Raw genomic sequence first — 18,951 nt, 5'->3', positions numbered from 1 at the left:
TTTTGCTTTGCCTTTTCTTTTTTACGTTTTTCTTCTGTCTGTTCTGTGTCTGTATTTATTGGTTGTTCCGTTGTTTCCTCTTCTTCCTCGCTTTGTGTCTCTTCTTCTGACTTTTGTTCTACAACAGTGATTGGACAATCTGATTTTTTATGCCCCTGTTCCCCACAACTCAAACATTTCCACTCTTTCTCACAAACAGCAATGGTATGGCCTACTTCCAGGCATTTCGTGCATTTTTTATTTGTACCTCTTCGCTGGCCATAGTACCAGCTATTCCCGAAATAACGTCCCATCGTCATGGATTTTGGTAAATCATGTTTGAGTTTTTTGACAAACACTATTCTGTCGCCATTGTCGTAGTTTGTGAGCTTGTTGTTTATTCTAAGTTTCTCCCTGTACATGTCAAGGACTTCACAATCATTTTGTTCAAGGGTTCTTTAAAGGGACTAAATGGTTAGATTTCAATAATTTCTACATGCATTTGATTTCCGGAAAGTGTTGTGATACTTGAAATTAAATTGTTTACAAAATTATGACACTTTTTGTGAAATATTGGCAATGTTTATCAACTTCGAATTATCGCTGAACAACATTTGTTGTTTACATCGGAGAGAGCCGAGTGCGTCACATGATTTCAGTATCCTCGCTTTCACCCGGCGAAAATGGAATCGAGGTAAGTGTAAACATTTTGTCACGTGGATGTAGAACGTGATTACTTTGCAATCGGATGGTTTATACGGTCTCGAGGAGTACCGATCGTTATTCACTATTGTTGAATGAGAGCTCAAACAGATAAAAGTACGTATAACCCTCAGAAGTAGCATGTAAAATTTTGACATTCGGCAATGGGGCCTCCAAAGGGGACTTCGTTTCGTTTATTGTGATGTAGGAAAATATTATTATTATTCATCTTTGAAGTGTTCATTCAATTCAATATCGTCCCAATGTAAGAAATCGAAGTGTAAACTCAAATTGGAATTGCTATTTTGTATGACCGTAAGTGCTGTGACGACGTAACAGCTATACAGTTGTAACCAGACATATATGTCTCTGTTGTAACATACAAAAAAAAATGCCGATCACTAACGTGATAGGCCTATCCAAAAGTGAATTCGATTTAAATCTGATTAATGGAGATCTACATTGTAAATTGATTGCACTGAGAGCAATACACAAACTGTAGGTCTAGATATAAGAAAAAATAATTCAGTTTTACACAGAAATTGTAATTTATTCGACTGTTTGAATCCCTCGGCCTTTCAGATTGACATCCTAATTAAAAATCGGAACCTTCATTGAGTTAGTAGTTTTTGCACTTAACTTTGCTTCTGTTTAATGGATATAGTTAAAATGTTGTTGAAAGCCTTGTACGTTATTTAATGAATTATATAATTAAATATGTACGTTAAGAAATGGATAACACTGATACATGGTAAAAGATGGATATGAGTATTGTTGATTATCTCATTTATATCAATAATGTATTATCTCATTTATATCAATTTATCATCGATATAAATGAGATATTTAATTCACAATACTGATGTCCATACTGTTTTAATAATTCAATGATTAGCTGACAGTCTCAATGACAGTCATGGATTGAGGAATTTTACCTACATGTACAATTATGTTCATTTATATGTTACATGTTCTTGTATTTCAGTCAACCTCAATATCATCTTGATTGGCAAGTCAGCAGAGCATGCAGTCTAATTATATATGGGTAGAGGTCAAGGTGACAGGAGTAAAGAAAATATAGAAATCGTGAAAATTTAAGCATTTTATTGGTAATCACTTTGTCTGTTTGCCCATACACATAAGCTGAATTATCTTATTTCAAGGAAGTTGTTTTGACACCTGTGCAGTGAAAAGGTTTGATATAAAATCAAAATAAATTACATTACATCATTGAATTCATGGAAACCTTTTGTTTTATGTACCATATTTCATATGCATCAGTTTTCACTGATACTGGCTTATGTAAAACAAGAGGCCAATTGGCCTTAATGGTCACCTGAGTTTTGAAATATTCAATTTAATTGACCCTTTTTAGCCTCGCCCAGAAGGTCAGTCAGGGCCAACATGTGCATGCGATCAAGCTGTCATCCCATGCTGATAATGTTAATGAAGTTAGAATGAATTTCAATAGAAATCAAACAAATGCTGATCAAAATTGTGATTTCCCTATAAATTTAGTCCCCCATCAGGGTTATGAAATTCACAATTTTTGTTAAAGACACCAGTATATGATTCTACCATATCTGCGAGCTGAGAAGATCTTTCAAATTTTAGTCAATTTGACCCTTTTTGACCCTGCCCCTCAGGTCCCTGGAGGTTTGGACTATGTAATCCACAGTTTTGGTTGACCTTTTGACCATGAAAGCTTACTGACAAATTGTTTAAAGACAAACAACGAAGACGACGGACAAAAGTCAGTTAGAATAGGTCACTTCATACTTCATCTCAGGTGACCTAAAGATCCAACCCTAATTTATCAGAATATCAACAGAACAGTGACTTATGATGTTGATAATACACTAAACAGTAAAAGCACAGTACAATTTGTCTCACAAATAGTTTCGATATAGAAAACACTGAGAAAAGTCAAACATGCAAATAAAGAATTTACCACATTGTATTTATTGTCTTGCTCAGATGTAAGCATTGGCATCAATGACTAGAGAAAGTTGACTGCCATGACTAGTGACTTAACATCAATGACAATTGTTGGCATCAGTGATAATTGAGTGTTGACATCAATGACTATTGAGTATTATGGAGTGTTGACATACATGACTTGAGTATTATGGAGTGTTGACATACGTTACTAATGAGTACTAGTGAGTGTTGTCATCCATGACTATTGAGTATTAGTGAGTGTTGACATATATGACATGAGTATTAGTGAGTGTTGACATAAATGACTATTGAGTACTACCACTAGTGAGTGTTGTCATCCATGACTATTGAGTACTAGTGTGTGTTGACATTAAAGACTATTGAGCACTAGTGGGTGTTGACATCAATGAATTTTGAGAGTTTATAAATTACTTGTGAGTGTTAACATGAATATTTCAATAGTGCACACATGTACAGCTATGAATAATCATTTTTGACTAAGCATTTAAATTTCGGACCAGACAATGTTGTTTGTCTCTTGAGATTATATAAATTTTGAAATTAAGGCTGCACTGATTATCATATGACATTAATGGAATGGATAACAGCTAAGCTATTATAGTAACATTATACCAATAAACTAAAGGCCCAAAGGGCCTGCATCGCTAACCTGGATAATTCAGTAATGATGACATAATACTCAAATTTAAGTTACATTTCAAACATTTTTCTACTTTTGAACTACCTCTGCCAACAATGGTTCAAACTACAAGTGGACTAAATGTAATTCTTGAAAAAAAAGAAGAGTTAAATCCTTTTTTGTTTTGCTATACCAGGTAATTCTCTTATTTTGCCCCGAAAGGTGCCACTCAGATGATGGTGACGCTTCATTTATGCAACATATAACATTGCCACATAATTCTCCTGACCAAATTTCATCAAATCCATTTAATTGTTCAGGACTAGTAGAATTTCTAAAAGAGTTTCCATTCTGACCAGTGAACTAAAAAAATGTTAATTATAATAAGACCATTACAAAGGGCAATAACTCTGCAAACTACTGTCAAAAACTACTGTCCAATAATTTCTATTTTTGAAGTTGTCTGAGATCTTGTCGATATATGGCTGCTTATAAAGTTTTATCAAATTTGGTATATTCTGACATTTACTCAAGTTATTCAAATATTGTGTTCACAATGTTGACAGACGAATGCCGGACGCCTCAGTATGGCATACTCACCTTGGTCCTTCGGACCAGGTCAGCTACTAAACGTAAGGACAGATATTCAAAAGTAATAGTCTCTGGAACGTGATTAGTCTCAAAATGTCAATTATTCCCATTCATCTTAATTGGGATTTCTTCTCCTCTACCATTTGGGCAGTAGATGGTGGAGGAGCATGGGCTAGGAGCATGTCCTTTCCACCTTGTACGGCACTTTTTGTCCTCCAAGAACTTTTGTGTTATAAATCCTGTGATATCTATAAGAAGAAGAAAAGATATTTTCTTACACAAAATCAATGTAATTTCCAGTTACACAAACCAACAAAATGTGCAAAATTGGCAATATTATAATCATGCCTTATATTGAAACATAGCAGTCATTATTTATCATGCAAAGATGGCTCTTCACGATATTTGGCTGATTTTTCATCAAATAATTCGCCTGTCAACATTTTCTCAACTCACATTCAAGCTTAATTAGCCTCTACACACAATCAAGGCTTCTGCTGGGTCTTAAATATGTATACCAGTATCAATAGTTGAAAAATGTAAATTCAACACAACATATGTTGTGTTTCGCTTACGTTTTCGGGCCTAATGACTATCTTAAGGCATGATATTGTATATATGTGACATCATAATGTGGTATCCAAGACGTCAAATAAATGAAGCGTAAGAAGATGGCCATTAGGTCCGAAAACACCATGGGAAATAACTAAACTAATTATGGTGTTATTGCATTAATTTGGTGAATCAATCACTATCAATATATAATGCAAAAAAAAAAAAAAAAAAATACTAAATTCACGAAATTGATACTCCAGAAGTTTTTCAATCTCCAATTGCACAATATCTTACCAAATACACTAAGAATTCAGCAATTTTCAACAAGTGTTAAAAGTAGAGGATACATGTGTAACAGGAGATCAGGAGATAATGTAGCGTAAGCGGCCAGACCGGGGTTCCAACCCGGGCCTCCGAACACCAGCCGGATGCTCTACCAACTATTGAGCTACGTGGTCACTGATGATCGACTCAGTCCAGTCCCGCTACACATGCATGCAGCTCATGCATGAATTATAGTGGTCAAAACTGATTGGTTCACTTATTCTGATTCAAATTATTAATTACAAAAAAAATCCATTATTGGTAGCTGCTAAACAAAAACAATATTTCAAATCCATTCATTTTAATTAGAAAAAAAAATTGTTATCGAAAATTGATCGGTTGGTGGTATCTGATTACAAACCAATACATGTATAGGAATTGGTTATGTTTTCAAACTGATTATATACAATATGTGTCATATACTATAGACCAAAACATGTAATCAAACTTGACGCCTATATACGTATATATATATCTACATTTTTTTTGTATATCAATATGCAAATCATAACGTAATAACAGTTCACAGTGATACATGACTGATGTTGTATAATTATGAGAATTTTGAATGTTAATTAGCATCGACAGAAACTATTCCACGACTTTTTAATTATACGACTCAATAAATAAATAATGTTCTTCCTTCGCATCCAAATGCTAATGATTTATATAAATATTTGTTAATTAATGGCCTCAAGGATTAGTAATTAATTAACTATGGAAAATACCTAAGTGCGACTAGTAATAGTGTCGTCCGTAGTGGCTGCATGTACTCCATGTCGCCTGTGGTCATCTTCATTGGCTTCCGTTTCTTTATGATCAGATCTACGTACGCTCTAGATCTCAGACTTGCTTTCAAAACTGTACAACGGAATATTAATAACACAATGTAAACTTAATGTGTAATATACAGGCAGTCTAACAAAAGCATAAAGTCATCAAGTTTACTTTCTGGTATAATACGATTAATTTGACAAATGACAAAATTCCCTCTTGGGCGCCCCCTTTGATTTGTATGCCCATTTAGGACATGTTGAGGCCAATACCAAGCGATTCATGCCGTGTTAACACTACGTGACCTTTCTTAAGCTTAATCTCGATATCAGTTGTTACCATTTATGATAATTATGTATCATCAAGTACTATCAAGTCATCATCTGGGCGTACACGACAGTTGATCTACGAAACATCGAAGTCCAGTGCTGTCAGCTAACCTGTTCAAGGCATTAGCTTGGCCAAAGTTAAAATCTGTTTTAATCCCTTCGGTCTTTTTTAACTGATGCCATCTGCTTGCTCTGTCTCTAAGATACGTGTTCGTCTTTGTGAAGTTAAAATCACGTTCTCGATTATTCGTTTCTTCGTGCTCTCGGTTAAAACTGATTCAGGACCCTTCCACTTAGATCGGGTGTTCGCCATTTTTGTTATGATGTTTCCAATTTCCCGCATCGCGCATGCGCAAAGGTACGCAGAGGTATTTGTTTACACACATCGAAAAATAATAATATGAAATAACTACTAGGTTAGTCAAATTTATTTTATTTTTTTCATTAAATTTTAACAAATTGTTATGGACACTTTTGAAATGTATAATTAACATAAAGTGCTTAACTTTTTACATCATTTTAAATCGTATACCCTTTTTTATATATTATTTAAGTGGGAATCTAGCCATTTAGTCCCTTTAATTATACCATCATAAGCTGATAGTGGTATATTGAATACCTTTATCCTTGTGGATGTTTCGGGGTCATGTTTTTGTGTTTTGGGGTTTTCGGATAGAAGAGTGACATGTTTACCTCTGACACGGGTACCGCAAGTGAGTAGCGTTAGACGGTCACTAGCATTGTCCGGATAGATCCACCACGCGCTACCTGTACGCTGTAATCCATTTAAGTGGTCAGTAGATATAACCTCACCTAAGCTCATGAATAATTCAGCATGATTAATATTGTTTATTTTCTAAACTGTTACTGTATCCGAAAACTTCCTGCTCTTTCAAAAACACCGGCTTAGTATCATCATATCCCGGCGCATAATTTGGTGTGTCCTCATTGATGCCCGTGACACTATTCGTCACGGTCTGCGCCTCGCCGGTATGACGCGCACCCGGAGGCATGTATTGACTCGCTGATACGTCTGCATATGTACGTGGTTTACCTGTGTTTTGTATCTGTTGAGCCACCTGAATGTGACCTGTCTTCGCTAACACGTCCGCTAACGCAGCCATTATCCCGTCAAGGTTACCCAGATCCAGCGACCTATCTTCACTCATTGTCAGTCTGTGTGACTTCAATTTTACAGAACACCCTTCAAAAGCTACCAAAAACAATCTAATGCATGAAATATCCCACAAAAATTGATTACTATCAGTCTCTAAAACCCTGATTTATCACAGTTAAGGGTAATAGGTAGTGTTGTAACATTGAAAGTTTTAAAAAATGATAATTTGTTGCATGATTGTATAACATACACATTTTATATATCAAAACGATTGTTAATTGAAGCTGTACACAAATATTAAATGAAATAGTAAAAAATATGGTGGGAAATTGAAAATACTCACTTTTTGTGTCTTGAATAGGATTGAAGCATACGAAATTGTAAAGTGTTGCAACTGTGAAAATAAAAAGTTGATATTATATTTCAGAGGCTATTAAAACCATAAGGCTATATAAAATATTTAAATAACAAAAAACAATTATAAAACGGTATCAATTTAGGTAACCACATTGTTTCCAAGTAGCCATTTTTATTTTAATTGAAGGGAAATAACTCTTATGAACTACTTTTTTTTTTAAATAAGTATGGAGAGTCACGATTGATATAAATTTTATTGATATAAAATTTATTTTACAAGAAGACCAATTTAGCCATAACCTCTTGTGTTATCCTATTGCAAAATTTTTTCTTATACTTATTATTATATTTCTGGTATATTTCTTCACTATTGTGATATCATACTTAACCATTTCTTTAATACATGTACTATGTAATAATGTCCACATAATTGACAATACAATAGTTTAAAATTGAAACATAAACATCACAATTATCATGTTTAAGGTGTGTTTTTTTTTTAAATATGTGTGTCAATTTTAAATCTTGCTTATATTTGTACCTTTACATTCATTGATTTATTACTTATAAATCAATGAATTTCACTGCTGAAGCCATGAAGTCACCATAAAGGTTGTCTACTTCATTAGCTTCCTCCTCCCCCTCGTATAACACCTCATACACTGCATTCTTTGCGCCGTCTTTTCCTTTCAACGCATCCGTCACGCTTCCAGTATACCACTTTTTAGTGCCACTATCATCAACCACCCACTCATGTAAGATAGTTCGACCTACGAACTTCACGTTGGTATTACGTCTTTGTCTGAATAAAAAAAGAATTAAATGATAATTATGATAACTCTGTTAAAGGGCACATAAACATGCCACATTCTGTTAAACAATATGTAAATGTGCAGTGTTGAAATTCTTAAAAATACATCAATGTTTAATACGAAACCTTGCACTGCTGTTGGAAGAGGAAGGACCAGGACTTGCTGGGGAATGCTTTTCACTTCTGTCGCATGTCCTCACCTTGGTATTACGTCTTTGTCTGAATAAAAAAAATAATTAAAATTAAAATTATGATAATTATGATAACTCAGTTAAAGGCCACATAAACATGCCACATTCTGTTAAACAATATGTAAATGTGCAGTGTTGAAATACTTAAAAATACATAAATGTTTAATACGAAAACGTGTTGTACCTTGCACTGCTGTTGGAAGAGGAAGGACCAGGACTTGCTGGGGAATGCTTGTCACTTCTGTCGCATGTCTTCACCTTGGTATTACGTCTTTGTCTGAATAAAAAAATAATTAAAATTAAAATTATGATAATTATGATAACTCAGGTCCAGGCCACATAAACATGCCACATTCTATTAAACAATATGTTTATGTAATATATCCAATGCCAAATTATTTTGTTTTCATTCATGAATATGAAAATGTGTAGCTTACCTTACCTTAATAAATGATACTGGTATATTATACAGGTTCCCTTGACAAGTGGTTGTTGGTTACCATATTTATCAAACTTGATGAAATCATAAATATGATAACAAACAGTTTATACAGTTTTCTATCGGTAGCTATAATGACTAATAAACCTACCCATAGTCCAGGTTCTCTAATTCCTGTAGTAGTTTTATGCCTTGGAGATGCCAATTCTGGTAATATGGCTTTAAAGTAAAAACTTTTCAGTTTTGGCAGCATTGTATTGGTCCATAATTGTTTGTCGACGTAAATCCTTTCCACGAAGTTGGTATGGATTTGTCGTGCGTACAACAAAATCTACCCAAGAGTAGTTTGCTATATTCATTTGTCCCTGTATCTGGTAGTAGTAGTTGTGGTTTTCTTTTAAGGTAAGTTTTGAATTCACAGTCTCTAAGCAAAATGACTTCATTTCCTTACTTGCTTCATTTAGATTTATTGGCTTTTGATGAAGGAAGTTTTTGATCTCAATCAATCCAGTCTCACCATTTTTCTCTGTAACTTTTCCATCTGGACTGGTTGCTAAATATGGGTGTTCCTTACTGATTACTAACCCTACTGGTTCATGGGTTACAATTTTGTTATGGCTTGTTTTCATGTAATTCTTGTATTCCAATATAGTAATTCCTTCTTCTCGAATTCCGCGTCTGGTGTGACAATTACTAAATGGTTGCCCATGAACAAGCCTTTCCACAGCTTTAGTAACCGGTTTAGTGGGGTCTTTCTTCGTAATCAAACCGAAGTTGGCCGATGTGATCCTTTTACTTCGTTCGGATTTCCAGACTTGTGATTCTGATTGCGATTTGGTTTCTTTCTCAATAAGAGCTATCTGTTGGACCGGCAAATCTACATGTTTCTGGAAATAATCCGTACACTTATTGTGAAGTTCTTCTTGCGTAATATCGGATACACATTCAAGGACATCTGGTCCATATTCTCTTTTGGCCCTTTTTGATGACGATTGCTTGCCATTTTCATATTTTCTTTTATATCTCTTTCCTTTATTTTCTGGTTTTTCTTTGGATCTTTTAGTTGAATTCAAAGCATTCTCCCTACTTTGGTACACTCTTTTGAAGTGGTTTCCTGGTTTGGAGGTTCTGCACTTTTCCCATACAATAGGAGACCACTGTGGACCGAAGTTTTTCCTTAAACACCCTCCAAAACATCTGGTATTCCATGATCCCCTATTACATCTGTTGACGTATTTTCCACCATCAAACTTCGCTCGAATGAACATGAAGGATTCCGCAAGGTTGGTAGTGAAATTTCCTATCAGTTGACTACTCTTGGCAGCTATTCTGTTAAGCAGACGAGAAATGTCATGCAACATTAATTCGTCAAGGAATGATGAATAGGACACGTCACCACGCGACTCTTCCTCTGCTTCCAAGGATGTAGTGTCATGCCATATATCTGACAGCTCCTGCAAAATGTTGGTAGTTTCCAATACATCAGATGGTGATGAAGATGAATTTGAAAATGGAGATGGAGATAAAGATGCAGCTGAAGTTGAAGGCGAATTTGAAGGCGCAGTTGAAGATGAAGGCGCGGTTGAAGTAGAAGACGTAGAAGTAAGACATGAAGTTGGATTTTTGGACTTACAAAAATCAGTACAATTTGAGTGATCCCCAAAGATATGGTGTACTGAATTAATAATGTCATGCTTCAATAGCTTCACTTTCTGATTGTGGCTCATTGTATTGTCATTTGACCTTAGTCAGATGGCACATCTGACGAACTCTCACACGTTTTGTCAGTTTGTCTTTCCCTTTGTATTGGGGGTTTTTATCAACCAGTTTTTCAAGATTTGAACGCAGACATTTACAGATATGATTAGCACATTCTAATTTAGTAATGTCTCTACCCCAAACCGGCACATTTTCTTGAAGTGTTTGAAAACAGAACTATCACCATCTGCTATTACCTTGGCGTATCTGACCCCGTGCAAGCTTTCAGCTTTCATAAAACCTTCCAGAATCATATCAGACTCCATGGCTTGTGAGGATTCAGTCCAATTTCTGAAACACCGATGAGGTTTTGGAACGGTATTGGATGTGGATGCCATACTGCAAATAGAACAATGCTTGTTCCTAACACCTAAATACAACAGTTTACCGGTCTCTGCCCCAATTATAACGGCACAACCTCCCATAGCATTGTATGTGTGCTTATGTGTCCTTTTACTCCACCCGCCATCACATATGACAGTAATGCACGGTATCCCATTGCTATAATGGCTCTTTTCCATCGCAATCCGCCTTTCTTCTGCTCCGGCCTCTAACAAGTCTTGGGTGACCACATTCTGCCACATATCTCCAATTTCTTGCTCAAGTTACTGAAAGTCGTCTGTGTCATTCCTGGACTATCAAGGGTACCCATCATCTCATTGAGCCTAGACAAACCTCCACCAGTTGCCATGTTGGCCCACACTGCTCTCATATTAATGTCATAATGGTGACTGGTTGGGGTGTGTAACACGGGGCTAGTTTTGAAATCAAATTTCTTTTTACATCCCTGACATTCCACCAATATTTGGCTTGCAAGGGATACTAATCTGCCAGCTTCTTGGCATAGAACAGTGTGTTTTGTGATGTCAGCAAGGTGATTTTGCAACATTTGCAAATTGATGAGTCTATATCCTTCATTTTCAACATTAGAAACTCTGGTAAATTTGAACTTCAAACTACTCTCACATGATGTCCGGGTTAATTTGTACAAGTCAGACTGACAGTTAGATGTAAACAACAGTGTTCTATTTCTGTGTGGTGTAACATTTTTGGCTATTTTGTATTTACGCAGAATTCTTTTTCTGAACACCTTCAATATGACTGATAAATTTGATTTGGTATTGACTTTCACTTTGTATGTTTGCTTTCGTAAACCATATAAAACCTTCCTTTGTGCACCCTTGGATCCTCCTGGAAGTCCAAATCTTTTCTTTTTTAATATTGACTTGTTAGCCATGGCTAATTACATAGTTGTAACACGCGTACGAAAAACATCTCCCACTACCTCTGTGTGCCTCCATATTTTTTGTGACGTGTGTCATGCAAATAATTACAACAACACGTGCATAAAAAATATATTCTATACTCACCTATTTTCATATATAAACATTTAATTTGTTCCAGTGCCTGTGTATTCCAAAAACAATTATGATAAAAAAGCATCTTACCTTCGTAGACGAAGTTCCCCGAATCGTGGAAACTAAGTAAGTTGTGTTCACACTCTTACAATATTTCACAAATTTAACCTATATATTGAAAGATCGGAAAACCGGACGATTGTCTATCTGTTGATATGAAATTAAGCTAAAGGATAGCGTATAACAAATGAATGATCAACGATATAATACTTACAAACTCAAAGAAAACTAGGTGAACTTCGAAGCAATGGCAACTACCGGGACCGAATGACTGTTATCCTGTACACAAAACGGATATTGTTACGCATAAAAAAAGGACTGAGCATACAGCAAAAAATATAAATGTTCGTCAACCAAACTAAACACACTTATTGTATAACGATTCAAATTGTTGTAGACAAATAAAACGGATACAAATTTAATGCTTAAAATCATGTAAAAGATTATTTTACCTACTTTCACTTTGAATATTCCTACGCCGTGTCGACCATCATCCTTGACAAGATTGTTTACATGGATGTCATCCGATATGTTGTAAGTGTGTGTGTAATAAATTAAGCGCCGATGTAAAATTACACACACAGGCAAGTCTGCCTATGATCTGTTTTTACTATATACGGAGTGTTTAGGCTTCGATCGCTCTTATTTTTTAATTGCTGATGCAAAATTCAACATGTCTCGTAATCCGCAATTCTACAATTGCTCTTCTATCATGTACTATAAATGTACTTCCGTTTTTTCACATGAAACATGTCACTCCTGTCTGTTTATTATAGCCTTCCAACTGCATCTGATTATATAGTTTGTACATTTAATCAACATGATATACCAATTTTCAGTGCCTTACCTGTAAGGTGATTTTCCATTAATTATGTATTTCCTGATAATTTTTGGGACAAAAGATAAGAAAGAAACATATTTTAAAATTTTTAATTTGCTATAGATGTCCTTATACAGCATATTTGAAAACACGGGGATACAAGTTCATGATATGTACTATTAGTTTGAATTTTAATGACTAAATAAATGACACTCAGTTGCCATTTTGAGAGTACATGATACCCTTAAGCGGAAGTACTCAAAACTACAGCTTACCTTGGTCAGCGGCAGATAACTCTCACCATTGGACAAAAGTTACACAACTTACTTGAGTCCTTTCCGTAACAAGGGTGTATATACAGAATTTGTCAGATTATTTAAACTAATTTGGTATTTTAACGTAGACGGAGATAAAGATAAAAAGGAGAAGAATAGATAAGAAACACGAACAAAAACAAAATGTGGAGTTCTGTAAGATGAAGAAAATGTATGTGGCCTCCCTGGTCTTGTCGACGTAGGTAGACTGCTTTTCTAACACACAAGTCCTTCTGTTTTCTAATGTTCGTCACATCCTGTGCTCAATATCGTTCCGCAAGTCCACGCGTACTCCTACTTTGGTCTTATTCCAAATACCTATCCTTGGCTATCTTCGCCGACAAGACCAGTAAAACCAGGTATACTCAATACATGATAATTGTTTACTGATATATTTCACAAAATAAATAATCGATAAATGAGACATTTTACTGGTAATAATACGCAGTTGGTGTTGGAAGGCAAGCTTAAGATTGAATAGGAGGAGAGTTGCAGGAAGCAAAAGAAAGAAAAGAAAGAGAAAAGAGTTAGCAACCTGGGTATTTGATTGGACAAACTTATATTAAATATTAAATATTTTAGAACCTGATATATACATTTGTACAGACCTGAAATTTATTAGCCATTTTTTTGACCACAGATTCATTTGTTCCATGTCAAAGTTTATTACTTGTTTAATGTCGAGTAGATTTTAAGTAGAATATGTCAGTGCGGTGTCGTCGGCAAAGAGCCTAGTTATAGATAGAAGTGTATAAGATATATTGTATATATATATTAAGAAAAGAAGTGGCCCTAAAACAGATCCCTGGGGAACTCCAGCTTTGATGCATTCTTGCGAAGAAACAGTTGTTTTGTAGAACAACAAATTGCCGTCTAGTAGTTAAATCGGTTTTTAGCCATTCCAAAAGTTTGCCTCTTATCCCGTATTTTCCGATTTTTATTAGAAGGCCCTTATGCCAAACTCTATCAATGGCTTTAGAAAAAGTCACAGAAAACAACAGCAGTACATGTATAGTCATGGGTTTCCAAGCTTAGAGGTATTGTATGATAAAGTTTGATTAGTTTGTGAGTAGAAGAGTTGTAAAGAGGTGTAACGTGTCGTAAATGATGGCAATGCCACTGGGTTCGTTTATATGAAAGGTTTTATTAATTCAAAACCACGTTCTGAAACATACATAATAAAACATGATTAATTTCATACAATAATACATCACGCGTACAATTACATATAAAGAAAAAAGAAAAAAAAACCGCTACAATATCACAGATAATGACGATTACTCGATAATATAAAATCACACACTTACAACACGTATAGTACATCAACGTTAGGAGGGTAATCACAGTTCGCTTTCTTGATCGTCATACCGCACAACAGATGCAAACTACAATAATGAATAAAGCACAATGTTTACACTTGTACAATTGAAACAATAGTTTCAATATGAACACTATAACATTTACAACATTACATTTATAAAGATATCACTGTACGATAACCGTGTACAATACATGTTCAAAGTATGAAAAATATGGGACACATGATCTTATAATTTAGAACTTTCAAATCTCATTCTTACAGAAACAGAAGCAGGGGAAAACGGAATAATTTTAAGAATGATAAAATAACTAAAGATATCAAACTTACCAATACAATAATATGGCTCTACATACTGACAGATGCATTTGATAGACATGTACGTCCGACTCCAACGACGTCAAAATTAAAATGTGCCGAAACACAAAGAAACAAAGACATCACTTGAGTCAACAAAGTTTCCAGTTGATCTGAACCCTCCTCGATCCTGGTTATCCATGTCCTCATGGTGGTATGTGCTGTTACATCTTTCACATCCGTCGCATCCTCGTCATGCAAAACGTCAATGGACAACAGCATGTTCCGATGTAGAGTTCTTTCCCGTTCATCACCGTTGCATTTCCGTACGACTTAAACGGGTATGTCAATGTTACGGTATAGTCGTCTTCCTCCCATGTGTTGGCAATCTTATGTTTCCCTTCAAAGGCAACAACGCGGACTAAAAATCGATCTCCGACTTGCAGCGCAACTGTCTTTGCCATTCTGTCGTAACTCTTCTTCTGCTGCTCGGCTGCTGCAGACGTAAAACGCCCTGTCAAGTCATATGACTTCTTCAGGTTGTCCAACATCCAATCCGAATGCTAGATCAAGTGGTAATCTCGAATGTCTCCAAAACATCAAATATAATGGTGAATATCCTATATATGACAAATGCATTTATAAGCATATACCAGAAGTCCGACGTGCCGTTTCCAAACACTTTTGTCCTTTTGGATCTAAAGTACCCAACATTCCAAGCAACGTCCAGTTGAACCTCTCGCTGCTCCAACTCCCCATAGGGTGCCACGGCGTTGTTCTACTTTTCTTGATGTTGGCGATGCCACACAGCTGATGTATACGTTCTCCGACAAAATTGGCACTCTGGTTAGAATGGATCCTTCTAGGCATCCCATAATACACAATAAAGTGATAGAATAAAGCTTAAGCTGTAGTCTTCGCTGTCTGGTTTGTCGTCGGAATTGCCTGCGCGTATTTCGTGAAGTGATCTGTCAAGACTAGAATGTGTTGGAACCCACCTTTACACGACTCCAAAGTAAGGAAATCCATGCACACTAGCTCCAGTGGCTGGGTCGTTTGGATGCTCGTCAATGGCGCTTTCTGTGTTACGGCCTACCTGGAAATAAGCGTATACATCCCTTCAGCCATTTCTCTACGTCCTGCGTCATCCCTGGCCAAAAAAACCGCTCATGTGCCAGTGACAAAGTCCTGTCACGTCTAGGGTGTCCCACAGATTTGTGCAGTCCGTATAAAACCTGTTTTCGAAAAGCAGAGGGTAACAGTAGCTGCTCCGGGTATTCCCATCTTCTGTTACCTCACGGTACAGTACCCCTCTCTTAATCTTCAACCGATCAAATGATCGTAGTAACGTCTTCTGGTCAGCACCGAGCTGTCTCCTGTCAGGTTGGTTTCCGGTTATCCCCGACACGGGATATCATCTGTCGTAGTACAGGGTCTCTATCCTGAGCCTTTCTCAAGTCCCTAGACGACATCTCATGTAAATCCTGTCCTATTTCCTCTAAATGCTGGTCAAATACTGCTGAGAGCATGGAGAGAGTCTCGATCAAAAACACTAGCTGCTGAATAGATCCGCATATCGCCTTGACTGAATCCAATGAGATGTCACTGATTGATGTAGTCTGCCCCTCCAACTCTACATCCGATGGCAATCGCGACAAAGCATTATCATCCACATTGACTTTCCCAGGCCTGTATACGATTTTAAAATCATATGCCGATAATGCAGCAAGCCAACGGTGTCCAGTTGCATCCAACTTTGCAGTGGTCAATACATAGGTCAGTGGATTATTGTCCGTGGTCACGGTGAACTTCCTCCCATACAGGTTATCTGTAAACTTTTCCGTTACGGCCCACTTCAAAGCGAGAAATTCCAACTTGTGCGAAAGATAATTTCTCTCGGTCTTCGTCAACCCTCGACTGGCGTAAGAAATCACACGATGTTTACCATCCTGCTTCTGGTACAGTATTGCACCAAGACCATGTCCACTCCCATCCGTATGTACCTTAGATGGTAACTCATACATGGGGTATCCCAGTATCGGTGGTGATGATAAAATACTCTTCAGAGTCTGGAACGCTGTTTCCCGTTCCTTACCCCATTTCCATGACGATGAGCTAGTAGGTTCCCTCTTGAAGGGACCTTTCTTCCTAGTAGGAGGTAAAAGTTCGTTAAGTGGCTTTACTATAGATGAAAAACCTTCCACAAACTTACGGTAATAACCGCAAAATCCCAAAAGCTTCGGACATCATAGGGACTAGTCGGTTTTGGCCAATTAACAATCTTCTGGACCTTGTCTTGGTCGGCCTCAATCCCGTCCTTTAATACCACAAAACCCAAGAATTTGACTTTCTTCTTGAAATAGGAAAATTTCTGCGGAGCCAGCTTCAAATCATGATGACGAATTCCCTCAAAGACCTGTTGTAATCGTTCTGTATGTTCCTTGAATGTCCTTGAAAATACAATGATGTCATCAATGTATACAAAACAGATGGTGGTGTTGAGCTCTCTAAGGCATTCCTCCATTAATCCCTGGTAAGTCGCTGGAGCGTTTACCAAACCAAAAGGCATCCTATTAAACTCATAAAATCCTAATAGCCAAATGGTAAAAGCGGTTCTAGCCTTGTGCTCCTCCTGAAGTTCAACCTGGTGATATCCACTTTTCATGTCCAATGTGGAAAAATAATCACAACCTGACAGAGAGTCAAGGATTTCTTCCACCCTTTGAAGAGCATACGAGACTTTAACAGTGCTGATATTTAACTGTCTGTAGTCTATACACATACGCAGTCGCCCATCCCTTCTTCGGTACTAAGACAACAACAGAAGCCCAAGGTGAATGCGATCGACGTACCACTCCGATGTCCAGGAGTTGATGTGGATGGTTACGTACCTCACTGAGCATGGCAGGTGGTATACGTCGGTGACGCTGCTTGAATGGCACTTCATCTGTCAACTCTATGCGGTGATGAACTGCAGAGGAGTGAGCAAGATCATATCACCCTTGGAAAATATATCTGCAAAACTAGTAATTAGCTGTTTCCCAACACTTAACTCCTCTTCCGACAATCTGTCATCAAATTTCATCTGCTGCATCAGAGAGTTGATATCAGTACCTACATATGGAGACTCATCAGATGATCCAATATCAACATCCTGTAAGCATCCTTCCAGCTTAACTGGCTTAATCTCGCATAATATGGCTCGAGGCTGTATGGTAACATTCCTGGTTGTGATGTTGGATATGGTTACAGGAACAATCCCTGCCTTCCTATATCGGTACTGTATAAGACTCGGTGAAATGTCCAAATCATTTACTAAAGATGATTCCTCTGACTGCTTAAGGTAGGCACTGGTCGGTGTATGTTCAACATGGTGATCTGCATAGCCGTTAATAGTTACTTGACTATTAGGCGTAATCCGTATAGCAGCACCTTCTGCACTCTTCACAACACCAAGACAGAACTTCTTTCTCACAAGATTCTGCTGACGTAACGCCATACATCTGAATGTGATATACCAAGGTGTTGAGAGTGAGGCTCCCTTCATCAACCTATCACCATAAACTTCTTTACAAGAATCCATAATACCCATCAATATATTAGTCCCAACATTGGCATTACACCTGGTATCCGGCACGACAAGTAGGAGTCCTGATATAGGTGTAGTGTGTCCTTCAATGTTAGTCTCAATATCAGCCTCAATAAATCCATCGTAAGGTAACGCCTCTCCTCCAGCACATTCAGAATATGTCCTAAAGTCTGTAATGGCAAATGTCGAAGACGATGATCGTAAAATTCACGGCTAGCACTGCTTCCGGCAGATCCAGTGTCTAACAGAGCTGTTGCACAAACTCTCGATATCTTCAATTGCTCTTCATTGCAATCTCCAACCAACGGCGTATCAACCGTGTATCAAGTATTGTCCACTCATGTCTACTGCTGCCGCAGTCCTGCAGGCACCCGGGCATTTAAAGATTTCTGGCTGTGTTCTAGGTTCACTCTACAGTCTCTCTTTACATGTCCTTGTTGTCCACATCTCCAGCATACTGGTCCATTGTTAGTATACCGGGATGACATGTCCTGTCTCATATAGTTCTGAGAAGGCGCATTAAAATTCCTAAATGCTAACTGTCTCTGTCAACCATAACTGGACTCTCAGTCTAACGGAGTAGTCCCTACATGGGCGCCAATTGTACCGGGGTGTAAATTGTCGTAAAGGATGACAATCCGATTTGGTTCGTTTATAAGAAAGGTTTTATTAATTCAAAACAACGTT

General features: G+C 37.0%; 1 long non-coding RNA gene across 2 annotated transcripts; it reads left to right on the top strand.

Moving 5' to 3' along the window:
- The first annotated feature begins 657 nt into the window (after nucleotides 1-657).
- On the top strand, nucleotides 658-1,916 carry LOC117328140. 2 transcript variants are annotated; one of them, XR_004532873.1, is made up of 2 exons: nucleotides 658-673; nucleotides 1,667-1,916. It is a non-coding gene; the product is annotated as an uncharacterized LOC117328140 (long non-coding RNA). The 2 variants fall into 2 exon arrangements; XR_004532874.1 differs by lacking the exon at nucleotides 658-673 and adding an exon at nucleotides 778-798.
- The last annotated feature ends 17,035 nt before the right edge of the window (nucleotides 1,917-18,951 follow it).

This window comes from Pecten maximus, chromosome 5 (genome assembly GCF_902652985.1).
Source record: "Pecten maximus chromosome 5, xPecMax1.1, whole genome shotgun sequence".
NCBI classification, from domain to species: Eukaryota; Metazoa; Mollusca; class Bivalvia; order Pectinida; family Pectinidae; genus Pecten; species Pecten maximus.
The sequence above is the reverse complement of the archived record's forward strand: the minus strand, read 5'-3'. Positions and strand labels throughout refer to the sequence as shown.